Source organism: Nannobrachium achirus (genome assembly GCF_963921795.1).
Source record: "Nannobrachium achirus genome assembly, chromosome: 4".
NCBI lineage: Eukaryota > Metazoa > Chordata > Actinopteri > Myctophiformes > Myctophidae > Nannobrachium > Nannobrachium achirus.
The window spans coordinates 65,485,872-65,502,596 of NC_137813.1; positions in this window are offsets into that span (position 1 = coordinate 65,485,872).

The window sequence follows — 16,725 nt, forward strand, 5'->3', positions numbered from 1 at the left end:
TTAAAGCTGGTTTCCATTGAGATTACATTGAATTACCAAGCAAAACGTTCAACTATATATAGTGTGAATGAGGCATTAGTCATCAAGCTACTAATATAGACTGAAGTAATTAAAGCAGGTCATGTTTGGAATTGCAACAGCTGAAATCAATTATATATCGGTACTCCGATATTAACCTGTGGGCCGCATTACGTGAAGGTGGGAGCCGCATGTGGCCCCCGGGCCACCAGTTGCCCATGCATGAAGTAGAGTAAGCTTTCAACTGTCCACTGATACCTTCGGTTTGGTGAGGGGCGAAACAGTTTTTGTTATTTTCGGACAAGATGGCGGTGTTTTCCGGTTTTGCCAAGGAATACAGAGGTAGAGGAACATAGCGTTAGGGAGAACTCCACTAACGCTATGGACCAGAGCTACATAGCGACCTAATGGTCGCAATAAACAGTGAACTGTGTGGTTGCAGCAGCTGGGTGGATGCCACCATGGAGGTGAGCGCGTGGTTGGTGTTGGTGGTGGGTGGAGCCGTCCTGGTCTGCGCTGTGGTCCTCGCCTCCCTCTGCCTCCACTGTGGAACCAAGGGCCCACTGGGTGAGTATAGACCCACTTTAACAACCATTTTGTGCTGTAAAAAGGCGGTGCCTTTTCTGTTTTGTATGTGTCTATGGAGTTAACATTACACACAAGGGGGGGGGGGGGGGGGGGGGAGTGGGACTGAGTTACTAGGGCCCAAGGTGGAGGGGCCTTAATTGTTTTATACTTTTAGCTATTGAAAAATAGCAGATATACAAGCTCACAGCACATTTACCCATTCACACACACACTAGGGCATTCACCAAATATTCAAATATTCAAATATCAAAGTCACTATTCGATGTTGTTCAAGTCGAATATTCGCTTTTTTTTTTCTTTTTTCTTTTCATTTTCTCTTTAAAGAATATATAGTTTATAAAGCGTGGCTAGATAGGAAGTCATAAGAATGAGTTGTCTAATGCTTTATACCAGGGGTTCTCAAAACCTTTTAGGCAGTGACCCCCAAAATAAACATATTTGAACTGGGGACCCCCACCCTGACAAGCACTTGGAATTGTAGGTATTTCATTTAATGCAACTCGGTTCCGCAGATAAATATTTGCGAGGCGTTGCGAGCATGTAGATCTGCTATTTTCACAATGTTTGCCTCATGGCCAGTCCTGTCGAATATTCAAATATTCGACTATTCGAATACTTTGAGGTCGAATAATTTGAATACTAAAAATCACTATTTGTGAATGTCCTAGCAGATATACAAGCTCACAGCACATTTACCCACTCACTCACACACACACACACACACACACACACACACACACACACACACACACACACACGCCAATTTGTTATTGAAAAGGTCTTAAAGGTCATTCAATTGTAACTTCAGAAATGTGCAGATACCCTGTACACACTGTAAGGATGGGACGATTATGAACATTTCATATCACGATTATTTTGACAAAAGAAATCGCGATTTACGATATTATCGCGACAATCAAGATCCATTATCCTGGGGCGAAACATTTGGGAGCGTGTCGTTATTTCTACAAGTCATCTTTTTGACAACCAAACCTAACCCTAACCCTAACCTCCGTGGGGTGAGTAGCGTTACCTGCCGATGCTCCTTTGTCGAAATGATGTGCATTCGAAAAGCAATATTTCCACGAACATTTGCCAAAAAACAGCAGATCCGCAAGCTTGTAGATCGGCTACTTTTTGGCAAAGACCTTTGATAGAGAGTGAAAAGAAAAACTGTATCAAGTACGTATAAGTACCTTTTACCAATTATAGAGGGTTTCAAATAAATGGTACCGGATATGCAGCTCGGCAAATAAAAGGTGAATTGATCCCAGTGCGTGACGAAGCATGATATCACGATAAATTAATTCTCCGCAATGCGATTATCGCGAGTGTTTTTTATCACGATAAACGATAATATTGTGTATCGTCCCATCCCTAATACACTGTATGTAGCTTTGTTTACTGTTGAGTGAGAAAACAACGTTGCACATTGAGCTAATCATCTGAGGACCCCCCAAAATAATTTGGGATTTGGGGAAAAACAAGGCCCCCTCACGCATTAGAACCAGAAGTAAGGAGGTGTGTTTTCAATGAATCTATCATGTTTCAAATGGAGTTTGAAGTCACAATGGTTGTGTAGGGGGCCGTGTCTGAGCAAATGGATATCAAATAAATACTGAATCAACTTAAGCAACTTAAAAAAAAAGTTAATAAGAAAAATGTATCAAATTTAAACAATGCCATCTTCCCTCTCTCCCTCTGTCTCCTCACACAGCCTCCATCAGCCAGGCCACGGATGCAGAGGAGTACATAACGTAAGACTTCACTATATGGCACTGTTTCCAAGCACTGGGTGGTCCCTTAATGTTTTAAATTTCAAAACAAGATTTTATTGAATAATACAAAATATCTATCATTTTTAATATGGCAGATCTACAAGCTCGCTATGCGTTGTGAGCTTGTACAGGTAGATCTGCTGTTGTCACTATAGTTTGGGTCCCGGGCAAAAATCTAATCCCTTGGTCTCAAGCTAAAACGTTTGGGAACCTGTATTTGGGAATATTATGTGGAGAAGTATCAGTCGCCATGCCTGTTTTTTTGTCATTTGGATTCTATTGGAGGTCAGCCAGCTATAGGATGACACTGCTGCTTTGCCTCTAATAAATTATATGCCATTTTATTTCACGATGAAATGTGTTTACAGGAAGCTGGTTTTCATTTGTTTAGTTTTTTCCGGTTTTTAGAATCCTTTTTTCTTTACTGATTATATAGTTTTTTATAGATTGATATTCAAATGCATTTGTTATATTGTTGTTGATGTTCTGACATGTTATCTTGTTTATTATAGTGATTTGGATTAAAAGCGTCTGCTAAATGCCTAAACTTTAAACTGTAGACTGTAAACTCACTTCCATGGGTGTGGCACCAAATTCTGGGCCCTGGGTATAAGGATTCACTGCGGGCCCCCCATGAATGTTCTTCACAGGGAGGCATTTTTGTGCTTCAACTATTGAAAAATCCTTGCCACGATTTTCATACCTTTTAACGTGGGCGCATGCACATTGGCGCACGATCCGCACGCACGCCGCAGTCGGTTCGCCGATTACAAAAGACAGCGATAAAAATCCAATTGGTCCAAACCGGAAGCACTATTATTTGGGCACTTGGGCACCTTGGATCTAATTAATCCAAACACACAGTGGCAACCTGGACAAACGGTTAAAACTGGAGAAACTCTGGCCGTGACATATATTGTGTCGAAGTCAAAGGTCAGGTCTCACAGACACAAACATTGACCTGATGGTCAAGATTCAATTCAACCCCCGAGCAAGCACACTCTACTAGCTCAAAATCGAATGACCCGATTGGGGATTGGACAAATTACCCGATCGCTAAATCCGATCTTTTTTAATTTGATCTTGTTTTAATTAAAAGGGAGTTTACCCAATGCAAAATGTGTCCATGCCATGTGTCTAATGCTGCACATTGAATCGTCTGTAGCTGATACTGAATAAAGCTTTAGATCCTATTAAAGCTTTTAAAACACTTGTACACATGATAACAGATGATAACAGTCATCTTTCTTCTCTCCTTCACGCAGGTCACCCAACTTTAGGGTCATCCATCAATGTGAGTATAAAAAAATTAGAACATGGTTCTGACAGGGGTGTCGCACCAAATTCTGGGCCCTATGTAAAAGGATTCACTTCAATTATTATGTGCCTTAACTATTGAAAAATAGCAGATATACAAGCTCACAGCGCTGCACCGAGTTCCGCACTACGAGCTTGTGGATCTGCTATTTTATTTAATCGTGAAAATGTGTGCAAGTCTTTGAATATTTCAAATCCTTCTACGGTTTTTTGGACGCTATGTCAGTGGTGCTCAAACTTTTTCATGTGAAGGACCCCCACAATGATAGGTATTTGGCCACAGACCCCCATCTCAAAATATTTAGAAGCAAAATTTGAGTTACAAAAAAAAACAAAAACATGTATTCATGTAGATCTGCTGTTTTCAAATAGTGTATATTGTATTAACCCATTTAGGCCTAGGGTTATTGACCGCTTTAACAATTGAAAAATAGCAGATATACAAGCTCACAGCGCGGCACCGAGTGCCGCGCTGCGAGCTTGTAGATCTGCTATCTGATCTGCTTTGAAAAATCATGATATTTCTTTGCAAGTATTTGAATATATCTATTTAAAAGTGAACATTTGTAACTCAAATATTTGCTTCTGGGTGGTCCCTGGAACAACATATTTTGAGATGGGGGTCCGCGGCCAAACACGGGCCAAACTCGGGTCAAAGATCGGGTCAAAGATAGTCAAAGACTTGCACACATTTTCACGGTTTAAAAAAAATAGCAGATATCGCAGCGCGGCTCTCGGTGCCGCGCTGTGAGCTTGTATATTATCTGCTATTTTTCAATAGTTAAAGCATAAAATAATGGTCAAAGTGGTTCAAATCTAACGAGACTCGGGCGCGTTCCAGGTATTTGAGAGTTATCTGTATGTAACTCCCAGGCCCCACATTGAGGACCAGTGCATTAGATAAGGTGATGATGTAAGTCATTTGTATGGCGTTTTCTTTTTTCCCTCGACAGATCCACACTCCATCGACCCGGCCCATTCATCCATCCATCATCCATCCTCCTCCCTTCAAGTTCACCCCATACTGTGAGTCACACACACGCACGCACACGCACGCACACACACGCACGCACGCACGCACGCACGCACACACACACACACACACACACACACACACACACACACACACACAGACGTAAAGAGTGTTCAATAGCACTGATATATAAAAATAAATATAAAAGTTAAAAAATGGAGATGCATTAGCTGGTTTCTGCCACCGACAGCGACCAGCCTGAACAGTTTAAAGGCCCACTTCACCTCTGGGACAACCATATCTTATTTTATTGTTGTTTGGGACACGATCAACACAATCCTGAGTTCTTTTTTGGGTTCAATCTGTGTTTTGAGATATTTTAGTATTTCAGCATGACTAGTGATCATACGATGCCAAAACGCATCACTGATGATGCAAAATGCATCACTAGTCATGCTGAAATACTAAAATATCTCAAAACACAGATTGAACACAAAAAATAACTCAGGATTTTGTTGATCTTGTCCCAAACAACAATAAAATAAGATCCGGTTGTCCCAGAGGTCAACTGGGCCTTTAACTCATGGGAAGCCAAGGTTTCTAACATTTCTAGCTGTTGCTGCTGCCGCCGTTCACTCACGCTTTAATTTTGAAGAGCCTCGGAAGCTTTGTGCGTGTGCACGTGAGTGTCCACTGACGATTGAGGAAGAAAATCCATTTGTTTACAAACGCTCGCGAAACTAAAATCCAAACTGGGGCCGACCATCGTGGTAAAGTGTCGCCGTGAAAACAATCAGATCTCTGCTTCCCTGGCGTTCTTTGCACCTCAGTGATGTCATTACGTGCGCATCCCGCATCAAAAACTCATTCAAGTCGCCCAGGGACTCATTCATGTCATGGTCCTGGGGTCCCGGGGACCTCCATTGGAGTCCATGTTAAAATAATTTACTTCTTCTACTTAAGTTGCTATATTAGTTTAGATAGTTTAATTCGTTTTTTAATGTATTGTGTAAGATAAACACTGTAAAGATTTATTATCAGTTAAACCTGGAACAGCTATAAACTATTTTCACTAGTGGTTCTCAAAGTGGGGTCCTGGGTCCTTGAGGGAGTTCCAGGGGGTCCCTAGATAAATGATAGTTAGGAACCAAATAGAACTTTATGGGTCTGTAACTCGGTGAACAAATGGAACCAAATGGACCTGTTCCATTTGTACTCTAGTATTTTAACATTTAATATAAATTGGGGTCCCAGTGATATAAATATAATTAAATGGGTGTCTGTAGCCTAGTGTATTTAGAAATCCTAGTTCTAAGTTCAAACATTAGCCAAATTGTAAAATAAATATAAGAAATAGGCAAACATTTTGAAAATAGCCGATCTACAAGCTCACATCGCTCGAAAACATTGTTTCGAGGACTCATAAAACTTTTCTGGGACCCATTTGAATGACCACCTGTGGGTCCCGGGACCCATTACATTGAAAACCTAGTAACATCACTGATAGATAAAGCCCTTTTTATGTTTCAGCCTAGAATGGAAATCAATGCAGCCAGGTCGCGCCATTTTCTCTCTCTCTCTCTGAGCTACGGTGTGACGTATGGACTAGGGTCATTCACAGGGCACGCAGCATGCGCGCAGAGCTGTACAGTTAACCCCTTGTTGTCTCGTTGAGGAACGACACAACTCCTTTTGGCAGAGTGACTCCTAGTGGCCTTATCTCGTTACTGAACGAGTTTGGCCCCTTGGGTGTTAAGTTTGGGAAGAACCTTTGCACCGTACACACCTGGGGTGTTATCTTCAGTGCATTGTTTCTCAAACTTTTACATTTCAAGGTCTCCCCTTTTGTACACTGTCAGAGTTACAGACTTGTATGGGTCAATTTGGACCCATCTAAAGCAGGGGTCTTCAACGTTTTCAGGCCAAGGACCCCTTCCTTGGTTGAGAGAGAGATGAAGCAGGGACCCCCACAACCTTCTCATAGATTCCATATAGTTTCTTCGTTTGACAGCACGATCATCAGTGTGTTTTGGATTCATGTCAATTTGTGTTTCAGATATTTAACCACTTGAACTGTCAATACTTAATAAACTTGACCTTTCACTCTGTACTTAGTCTGCTCTTTTTACCTCTTTGCCGAACATAGCCGATCTACAAGCTCACAAGCGCGAGGCGTTGTGAGCTTGTAGATCTGCTATTTTTGGCTAAAGTTCTCCAAATTTGGACACTAGGGTTCAAGTGGTTAATATAAAAAAGGTTACTATCACACAAAGATTTGGAGGACCCCCTAGGGGTCCCGGACCCCCTGTTGAAGACCCCTGATCTAAAGGAACCCACAGAGTCCCTGGAATCCACTTTGAGAACCAGCGCGGTGCGGCGCTGCGAGCTTGTAGAGCTGCTATTTTAGAAAAATCGTGAAAATCTTTGCAAGTCTTTGAATGTTTTCCGATTCTATAAATGTCTTCTAAATCCTCCTAAGGTTTTTAAAAAAACGCATGTTTGATTGATTGAAGAATTTATTAGAAGTTTGCAATTGAAAAAAGTACAGTTTCATGACAGTACAAATCACTGGTACAAGGTCAACTAAAAGGAGATCCTAGAAAGCCGAGGCTTATTTCCACAGGAACCACACTTTAAGTATCTCATATAACTATGTCAGTGGTTCTCAAAGTTCATGTCAAGGACCCCTTGAATTATATGTATTTGGCCACCGACCCTCATCAAAATATTCTGTATCGGGGACCCCCCAGAAGCAAATATTTGAGTTACGAATGTTCGCTTAAAAAAAAAAAAAAAAACAGATACATTGAAAGATTTGCCCACATTTTCATTATGTTTCAAAAATAGCAGATCTACAATCTCGCAGAGCGGCACTTGGTGCCGCGCTGTGAGCTTGTGTATCTGCAAAAAAGAATGTTGAAAATAATAATGCGTAATAACCAGGGGTGTAGTTGTCCCGGTTTTAAAATGAAGCAAACACAGAACTGAAAGTTCCTATGATTGGCCGCTAGTTGCGCTGTTCTGGCACCAGAAACAACATGTTCTCCATAGGATTCCATTCATTTCCCCCACACTTTTACATTTGATTTTCTTACCTCAATAAACATTGTCATAAATACTTTATGGTTCCTGTCGCTAATTTAAAGCCTTGTTTCAATCACCATGGTTTGCGTTTTGTGAAAATATGGTCCAGTTCATGTTAGATTTGATGTAAAAGCAGGGTATGCTGTAGGAGGGGCTTGCGATCATAGGCTTGTGATGATTCTTCTTCGTGTGCTTTATTTTCGGCAAGCTCAAGACAATGTCCCATCTATCCCTGCAGTTGCACGTGACCGTTGCCAGCCAATAGCATTCCTTGGGTACCATTAAAACAATGATGGCGTCACCCATACAACGGCCAAACAATCTGTTTTTGCGCAGCATAGAAACCATAGACTGTAAAAAAATATGGACGGTGCGAAGCCATTGGTTTCTATGCGGCGAAAATTACGCTTTTTTGTCCCTTGAATGGGTGTCGCCATCATTGTTTGAATGGTACCCCAGGAATCATAAGGAATGCTATTGGCTGCCAACGGTCACGTGCAACCGCAGGGATACATGGGAGAATGTGGTCGGAGCCTACCGAAATACAGCACACGAAGAAGAACACAGCCGGCTGGTATCAGTTTAGTTGGCCACGCCCCCCGCAACTTTATCATCAATTTTAACATAAATGGGACCATATTTGCACAAAACGCATATCATGGTAATTGAAAGGCAGTTTTTCACTAGCGAGAGGAACCATAAAGTATGTATGACGATGTTTATTAAGGTTAGAAAATCAAAGAGGAAAATGAATGGGGTCCAGTGGAGAACAAATCTTTTTGGTACCTCGTGGGGGGGAAACAGCGCAACTAGCGGCCAATCATGGGATCTTTCTCTTCCGGGAAAGCTTCGTGAATAATCCAGCCAACGACACCCCTGCTAATAACTTGTCTCTGGTCTAAACGTTGTGCTCCATGTGTCCATCAGTTCACCCTCCATCCCAGCACGGATACCCTCCCAGCAGTGGGACGCCGTGGACGCTACAGAAAATGGTAAGGGTTGTTTGTTTTTCAACAACTTGTATTTCAGCAACTTGTATGCAATCAGTTGGTGGAAAGTAACTAAGCACATTTCCTCAAGTACTGTGCTTAAAGGGATAGTTCACAAACTTTACTTTATGTCCAATTTTCGGTCCCATCCTCTTTTACAGTACACTTTAAGACATAATAAGACATGCCCGTCCGTGCGGTGGTGGCTGAGACAGAATAGCAGAAAGCGAATACATTATCTGGCACCGGCATCGCTGGTAACTGCCGCGGCAGCCACCACCGCACAGACGGGCAGTTTACCGCTACGGGACCTGCCGGTCCGTGCGGCGGCGGCCGCCGGTCCTACTGGCGGGACTGCTGGTCCTATATCGCCGGCGATGCAGTGCGACTGCTGGTCGAACTAGCGGTCGTGCGGCAGTGTCTGCCGCTGCAGTTCCGAGGCAGGTGACGGTGCCAGAGAATGTATTCGCTTTCTGCTATTCTGTCTTTGTTTCTGTCTAATAAAATATATTAGCTCTAATTACCAACACATTATTTCTTATTATGGCTTTATTCTGTCTTATTCTGTCTTAAAGTGTACTGTAAAAGAGGATGGGACCCAATTTTCGATACTCCTACTTATTTCTACTCCACTACATCTCAGAGGCAATTATTTATTTACAATTTCAGCTCTATTAAACTACTTTTTTCACCACTGATATTTTTCAACAACTTCTATGTTTTTTTCCCCCCAGCAACTTGTATGTAGTTCTTCATAACAACGTTATTCTGGCTTTAAGCATAATTTATACTTGTTCAGATGACCATGGGAAAAAAAAACGAATTTACAAGCTAATATTTCATAGCTTTAAGTCAGTTATCATTATTATTATTCTTTGCTAGCTACATTTATATTACATCCGCCTTCTTGTAAAAGCTATGAAATATACGATTCATTCATTGCTGAATGGTATATTTCAATATGGTTGCAGTGATCTGCTTCAAGATTATCATTTGTTTGGCTGGATGCAGGGGCATCACAAGGGGGGGGGGGGGGGGGGGGGGAGTGGGACTGAGTTACTAGGGCCCAAGGTGGGGGGGCCCTTAATTATTTTATACTTTAGCTATTGAAAAATAGCAGATATACAAGCTCACAGCGCGGCACCGAGTACCGCGCTGCGAGCTTGTAGATCTGCTATTTTTGAAAAGCCGTGAAAATGTGTGCAAATCTTTCAATATATGTATTTTTTAAGCAAACATTTGTAACTGAAACTTTGCTTTCTGGGGGGTCCCTGGAACTAAATATTTTTTGAGATGGGGGTCCATGACCAAACACATATCATTTCGGGGGTCCTTCATATGAAAAAGTTTAGTAGAAACATGGTTTCTTTAAAAAAACAAAACCTTAGAAGGATTTGAAATATTCAAAGACTTGCACAAAATGTCAAGATTTTTCAAAAATAGCAGATCTACAAGCTCACAGCGCGGCACTCGTTCAAGGGGGACCTGTTCATGGGGGGCCCGCAGTGAATCCTTGTACCCAGGGCCCAGAATTTGGTGCGACACCCTTGGTGGGATGCAAACTCAAATGTCTGAAAATATGTCAATAATAATATGAACCTTTTCTCTTCCATACAGAAAGCAATCCCAGTTATGAGAATCCTCCAGATGGTAATGTAACCTATTTCCTTAAACAACAACCAAATGTTTACTGTGCGTAGATCAGTGCTTCTCAAAGTGGGGCTTGGGGACATCCAGTGGTCCTTGAGGGGGTTCCAGGAGGTCCTCAGTTAAATTGATTGCACACGACGCCTAGCATCGCGAGGCGTTGTGTGCTTGTAGATCGGCTGTTTTCACTAGTTTTGTGTGACAGTCTTGTATGATGAAGCAGGGCTTTGCTTTACCAAAAGACGTACAAATTGGAAATTTGGAGATACGAGGTTTCTCCCCGACAGTGACGATATTTTAGTGATTATGTTGCGAGGAAAACGTTGAGATAATAGCCATTTTGGTTAGAACTGACTGAAAATAACTTTGTACTTCAAGTTTAAAATGATACTAAATATTTCCAAATAAATTCCAAATACTATCAAATTATCTCACGGCACCCCTGGAATGCCGTCACACCCACTTTGAAAACCCCTGCCTTATAGGTCTGTAACACTGAGAGTTACGGGGGTTTAACGTTACGTGGCTCAATGCCATTGTTGTGAAGTAAATACATTTACTCAAGTACTGTACTTTTGTTTTAGATAGCAGAAGGCACTTTCCTTCACTCTACTTGGCAGCAAGCTACAGTATGGATAATTTTATTAGACAAAAGAGTAGAACAGTACAAGTATTCTTTGTTGTACACAAGTACTTTCTTTGTTGTACACATAGTCTCTATGATCTCTATGATGATACAATGACTTTGGGGGGTGGACAAGCTAAATCAGGGGTGGGCAACTTTGATGATGGCGAGGGCCACTATATTTCCACCTTCACTCCAGAGGGCCACATTGCACGTTGCTACGTTCTACTTTGTCATTCTAGTATCTCATACAAAAGAAGCAAAAATAGCAAATCTACATTGCGTTGCTACATGCGTTTTGTTTTGAGCAATAATCTTTTGTTATTTTTGAATTGGAATCCTGAAATGTAACATTTTCATTTAATTTCAAACACATTTAGTGATATACTCATGTTAACTTTATGAACCTAGATACAAATACATTGGACATAAAAAAATACATTTTAGTACTACTATACTAGTCATTAAGCTACTAATATAGACTGATGGAATTAAAGCAGGTCATGGTTGTAATTGCAACAGCTGAAATCAATTATAATATCAGTATTCCGGTATTTACCTGAGGGCCGCATTAAGTAAAGGTGGGGGCCGCATGTGGCCCCCGGGCCGACAGTTGCCCATGTATGAGCTAGATACAGGCCTCTGGTTCCCAAACTGGTTAGCCGAAGGGGAGGGGGAGCACACACTGGACGCGGGCGGCTGCGCAGCGTCACGTCGCAGTATTGACACACGTTAAGTGCCGCGTGGTAACCCCAACTGCATGCGGCGCGCTGCCACACGGCACATCTTTTTCCCCCGGTGGGGAGAACCATGGGAGAACATGTTCACCGCGCGGCAACGCTGGAAAAATAGAACAGCAGCGTATCGGCGCGGCAGGCGAGGCGGCAGACCCGCGGCTGCTCACGTCTGAAGCCGCCGGTGTGGGTTAGTTCATTGAAAATAATGGGGCCGTTGGTATGTTTTGATGCACTGCTTCCGCGCCGCGTCCGCCGTCCGGTGTGTGTTCCCCTTTAATGTGCACCAATATTATATACACCAGTAAGACTCCCTAATCGGGAGATAAGCGACCGTTGGTCGCTTATCTCCACAAATAGGCCAAAAGTTTGTTTTACCAATTATCAAGACATACGGGCAGTTGACAGTTTGCCATGGTTACTCATTGAAGTTGAATCTCCATATATGGAGACATAAGTTGCTCATACCATAGCAACCATGTTTTTTACAGGGCCTGGGATTGATGACATCAGAAATTTCCATATATGGGCATGAAAGGGATTTTGTTTCTGGAAATATGTCTGTGGGGTGCCACATTTGGAATAAAACACTTACATCACACATCTGGATATCCATACAGCCCATCTAGTTTGCCTGTGTCCATTTATGCCCATATATCTGATGACATTGGGACACTGATCTCCATATATGGGCATAAAACTTATGTTAATTAGTAAAGCCTGGGGATCTCCATATATGGGCATGAGGGGTACCCTAAAAGGGCATCATCTGGGAATAGCAAATATAGTTATCCTAGAAAGTGAAAATCTTACATCAAAGGCCATAACTACCTACCTACCACCATACTGCATTCCTCATTAAACTACCTACCAGTAAGATGCCTATAGGGAGAAAAGCAAAGGGCGAGGTTGCACCATTTCTTGGTCTTCTGGCCAGTGATGTATATCGGACCATTTAACCATATATGGAGACATCTGGTACCCAAAGATATTCACAGATATGGGCTTAATATTGATGACATAAGGGATCTCCATATATGGGCGTAAAAGGGATTTGGTTCCCCTGGCATCACAGGGATCTCCATATATGGGCATAAAATGGATTTGGTTACCCTGGCAACACGGGGATCTCCATATCTCCATATATGGGCATAAAAGGGATTTGGTTCCCCTGGCATCACAGGGATCTCCATATATGGGCATAAAAGGGATTTGGTTCCCCTGACATTACAGTGATGTCAGTGGCTGGTTCTACAGAGGGGATCTCCATTTATGGGCATAAAAGGGAATGTATGTATGATGATGTCAGATATCATAGACGTCATAGGACTTTCACATAACGAATAACTGAGTAAGCATGTAAACCCGTAAAATCTATATTTGGGCATGGCTGATTTATGACCTCATCATGATGACACGAGCAAACACAGCTGAATTGTATAAATGATCAGTGCAGAAACCAACAGAAGTATTTGACCAAGACTCTTCGATTTAAACATCAACAAAGGTGTGACGTTTGTTGATGGTCACAAAGGTGTGACGGACGGACGGACGGACGGACGGCCGGTGGAGGTTTTCATAGTAAACTGCTCCCTGACGGTCGCAATAAGTATACAGGTATATAGAGCAGGGGTTCCCAAACTTTTTTGTCTCAGGGCACCCCATAAATATTGTTTTAATCCGAGGCACCCCTACATTATAATTTTCACTCCCAGCACGTTATATTTATAGCATATCGTCGTTGTCGGGTGGAAACCTTGTATGTCCAAAACCGTTCGTTTTGTATTTATCATCTATAAAATGTACTAAACTAGTGAAAACAGCAGATCTACAAGCACACAATGTGTGCTTGTAGATCGGCTGTTTTCACTAGTTTTGTGTGACAGTCTTGTATGATGAAGCAGGGCTTTGCTTTACCAAAAGACGTACACATTTGAAACTTGGAGATGCAAGGTTTCTGCCCGACAGTGACGATATTTTAGTGATTTTGTTGCGAGGAAAACGTTGAGATAATAGCTATTTTTGTTAGAACTGACTGAAAATAACTCTGTAAGTTTAAAATGATACTAAATATTTTTTCAAATAAATTCCAAATATTATCAAATGATCTCGCGGCACCCCTGGACTGCCGTCACGGCACCCCAGGGTGCCCCGTCACCCACTTTGAAAACCCCTGATATAGAGTATTCTGCACATTTCTAAAGTTACAATTGAATGCCTTTTTCATACCAAATTCGCCCAATATTACCTAAGAAAGAGGCAAACGTTTTGAAAATAGCCGTTCTACAAGCTCACACATGGGGGTTTGGGAACCCTTGAGCTAGGCTATAGAGGGTATGCGCATGAATAGAGTAAATGGCATATCGAGTGGCAAATCGAGTGGCAAAGGGAGTGTCAAAATGAGTTTAACGTCATTTAACATTGTTTAATGCAATCAGATTGGGCTTTTCTGTTTGGATGTATGGGCTGTCAAGGCCAGAAAGTAGTTTTTTGCCACTTAGTTACCTTTCCCGCATAACTTCCTGGTATGAGGATGATGTCTCACGCATACCCTCGACAGTTCAATTAAATCATTGTTCACAGACACAGAATAATGATAAAAAATGTATTTTACTTGTAAACTGTGTGTGGAACCGGTGTTGACGTGACTCTCGTTGTCTTTGCAGGAGCCGACTACGTGAACACAGACGACAGTGACGCAGAAGGCTACGTGTACGTACGGGGCCGTCACAAGGGGGGGAGGGGGGGGGGGGAGTGGGACTGAGTTACAAGGGCCCAAGGTGGAGGAGCCTTAATTATTTTATACTTTAGCTGTTGAGAAATAGCAGATCTACATGCTCACAGCGCGGCACCGAGTGCCGCGCTGCGAGCTTGTAGATCTGCTATTTTTGAAAAGTTGTGAAAATGTGTGCAAATCTTTGAATATGTATTCTTTAAGCGAACATATGTAACTCAGAGTTTGCTTCTGGGGGGTCCCTGGAACTAAATATTTTGAGATGGGGGTCCGTACGTGGCCAAATACATATCATGTTGGGGGTCCTTCACATGAAAAAGTTTGAGCACCATTGACACAGAAACATTGTTTTTTTTTTTTAATAAAACTTCAAAGACTTGCGCAAATGTTCACGATTTTTCAAAAATAGCAGATCTACAAGCTTACAGCTTGCTGTGAGCAACATAACCCAGTGAATCCTTGCACCCAGGGCCCGGAATTTGGTGTGACACCCCTGGGAATTAGATATTAGCCTGGAATGACTTACCGGTATTCAGTTACAGTTACACTCCCCATGAAGCCTTGAATTCATGGAGATAATTCCTGATCGGTCATCAAATTATTGGCAAAAAAAGAAAGAAATCAATGAAAATTGTTGCAATATGTAGTAGCCCAGCGTTGGAGAGAGAGAGAGAGAGAGAGAGAGAGAGAGACATGTGTACACTGTACTTGTGTACTAAGGGTGCAACGGTTTACAAAATTCACGGTTCGGTTCGGTTCGATATTTTGGTGTCACGGTTCGATACAAAAAATAAACTGTCCTTGATTTATAAATGTGTTTTTATAACTACGTATTTGTTTGGTTTGAACAATACGGTACCCTCTAGGGTAGTGGTTCTCTAAGTGGGCTCGAATACATGTATTGTTGCACCCTAAAGCTGGTTGCACCCTAAAGCTGGTTGCACACTGCTGCGTTTTTCGTTGCGAAATGCGTTTTTCAGGGCAAGGAGAGAGAGAGAGATAGAGAGAGCAAGGGACAGAGTGGTGCCCGAAACGGGCGGCAGTGTGCAAACGTGACTGACATAACGTGAGTTTGATTTTTTTATTTGCGTGCTCCGAAATTCACTCCGATATTCGGCCCGAAAAACGCAGCAGTGTGCAACCACCTTTCACTGGGTGAAAAGAGAGATTATCTGACATATACTGGTAGATTATATGACCAATTTTGTACCAGTATACTGGGCATATACCCACATTATTGGAAGTTTTCAGTTCAAGAGATTTTCAGGCATATTCCCCTGTAAACTGCAAATAATAGACAAAGGCACAGTGTGCCTTTGTCTAGCTGGGGGCAGAATATCACCTATTATTTGCAGTTTACAGGGGAATATGCCTGAAAATCTCTTGAACTGAAAACTTCCAATAATGTGGGTATATGCCCAGTATATACTGGTACAAAATTGGTCATATAATCTACCAGTATACCGTATGTCAGATAATCTCTCTTTTCACCCAGTGTTTATTGTGTACCAATGTTAAAATTGTCTTGGTCCTCACAAGAGAAGAGGTTAGGGGTTGGCATTATGCCTCATTTATACTTAAAACAAATAAATAGATACATTTTTCAGATCAAATGGCAAAAACATGTATGGTAATATAAACGTGTGTGTGTGTGTGTGTGTGTGTGTGTGTGTGTGTGTGTGTGTGTGAGTGTGTGTGTGTGTGTGTGTGTGTGTGTGTGTGTGTGTGTGTGTGTGTGTGTGTGTGTGTGTGTGTGTGTGTGTGTGTGTGTGTGTGTGTGTGTGTGTGTGTGTGTGTGTGTGTGTGTGTGTGTGTGTGTGTGTGTGGTAGGAAGGTGTTGCCTGATGAACCAGCTGCAATTCATCAGTCCCGTTGCAGTCTGGCTTCAACGCACAGTTCAGGTACACTGTAAAACCAGCTGTCTGTGTAACCTTCTTTAATGAACACAATGTCATTTTCTTGTTGTAATACGTTAATACTATATAATGTATACAAACTGTATGGTAGTTAAGCAACACTACACAAGAGGGTGTGCATTATCGTGGTTATTGGCACGCCAGCCTTCGCTGCAGAACGCGAGGTGACAGGTGAGTTCCGTAGGCAGGGCTGAAGTGCCGATAACCACGATAAGGCACGACCCTCAAGTGTAACATTGTGATTATACAACAAACAGTTACCATTAAAAAGAAACACGTCAACTTCATTTCATTGTAATTAAGATATTCAAATGAAGTTTTA